This window comes from Somniosus microcephalus, unplaced genomic scaffold (genome assembly GCF_052327205.1).
Source record: "Somniosus microcephalus isolate GS21.2 unplaced genomic scaffold, FLI_Smic_1.0 unresolved_chr8, whole genome shotgun sequence".
Lineage (NCBI taxonomy): Eukaryota > Metazoa > Chordata > Chondrichthyes > Squaliformes > Somniosidae > Somniosus > Somniosus microcephalus.
This window is the reverse complement of record NW_028225186.1, coordinates 18955254-18956962: the sequence shown is the minus strand read 5'-3', so window position 1 is coordinate 18956962 and position 1709 is coordinate 18955254. Positions and strand designations below refer to the sequence as shown.

Below are 1709 nucleotides of genomic sequence, written 5' to 3'. Positions count from 1 at the left end.
CTGAATTGTCTCCTCTTGCTCCTATGTAACAGGCTTGAGGGGCTGAATGGCCTCCTCCTGTCACTGTGTAACAGGCTCGAGGGGCTGAATGGCATCCTCCTGTGCATGTATAACAGGCTCGAGGGGCTGAATGGCCTCCTCCTGTTCCTGTATGATATGCTCGATGGGCTGAATGGCCTCTTCCTGTTTATGTGTAACATACCCGAGGAGCTGATTGGCCTCCTCCTGTTCCTTTATAACAGACTCGAAGGGCTGAATGGCCTCCTCCTCTTCCTGTATAATAGACTCAAGGGGCTGAATGGCCTGCTCCTGTTCCTGTGTAACAGGCTCAAGGGGCCGAATGGCATCCTCCTGTGCATGTATAACAGGCTCGAGGGGCTGAATGGCCTCCTCCTGTTCATGTATAACGGGCTTGAAGGGCGGAATGGCCTCCTCCTATTCCTGTGTAACCGGCTCGAGGGGCTGAATGGCCTCCTCCTGTTCCTGTCTAACAGGGTTGAGGGGCTGAATGGCTTCCTCCTTTTCCTGTATAACATGCTCGACAGGCTGAATAGCCTCCCCCTGTTCCTGTATAACAGGCTCGTGTGTCTGAATTGTCTCCTCTTGTTCCTATGTAACAGGCTTGAGGGGCTGAATGGCCTCCTCCTGTCACTGTGTAACAGGCTCTAGGGGCTGAATGGCATCCTCCTGTGCATGTATAACAGGCTCGAGGGGCTGAATGGCCTCCTCCTGTTAATGTATAACAGGCTTGAGGGGCTGAATGGCCTCCTCCTGTTCCCGTATAACAGACTCGTGTGTCTGAATTGCCTCCTCCTGTTCCAGTGTAGCAGGCTTGAGGGACTGAATGTCCTCCTCCTGTTCATGTGTGGCAGGTTTGAGGGGCTGAATGGTCTCCTGCTGTTCCTGTGAAACAGACTCGTGGGTCTGAATTGCCTCCTCCTGTTCCTTTATAACTGGATCATGGGTCTGATTTGCCTCCTCTTCATCCTATGTAACAGGTTCGAGGGGCTGAATGGAGTTCTACTGTTCTTGTACAGATCTTGTATCGCTGAACGGCTTCCTCCTGTCCAATGCAACAGGCTCGAGGCGTTAAAGGCCTCCTCTTGTCCCTGTGTAACATGCTCGAGGGGCTGAATGGCCTCCTACTGTTCCTGTATAACAGGCTAAAGGGGCTGAATGGCCTCCTCCTGTTACTGTGTAAAAGGGTCATGGGACTGAATGCTCTCCTCCTGTTCCTATGTAAAACGGCCATGGGACTGAATGGTCTCCTCCTGCTTCTGTGTAACTGACTCAGGGGTTCAGAGTAATCAGAGGGAAAGTGTCGGGCGGTAGTTTCCCTTCTCTGAATTACCGAATTACTGCAAAATGTACCGTCAGTTGAGGAACCAACGAACCCTGACCCAAAATGGTGGGATTCGAACCCACAACCTTTGAATACCTTAATCTGTCACACAAGTTAGAAGTCCAATGCGCTATCCATTGCGCCACAGAGCCAATTACGTCAAACTCTATTACAAAAGCAAAATAGTGCTGATGCTGGAAATCTGAAATATAAACAGATGAAATGCTGGAAACACTCTGCAGGTCAGGCAGCATTCCATGACTGTTGAAAAGGGGTCTACTTTCAGTCCCGGATCATTCTGTGTCTGTTTAAAAGAGACATGCTGTCAGTCCCGGTTTATTCTTTGTCTGTTTAAAAGGGACATGCT

General features: G+C 50.3%; 1 non-coding gene across 1 annotated transcript; it reads right to left on the bottom strand.

Moving 5' to 3' along the window:
• Positions 1-1396: 1396 nt before the first annotated feature.
• Positions 1397-1494, bottom strand: trnar-ucu (transfer RNA arginine (anticodon UCU)). Its single transcript has 2 exons — positions 1458-1494; positions 1397-1436 (listed from the first exon to the last, which is right to left on the bottom strand). It is a non-coding gene; the product is annotated as a tRNA-Arg (tRNA).
• Positions 1495-1709: the final 215 nt, after the last annotated feature.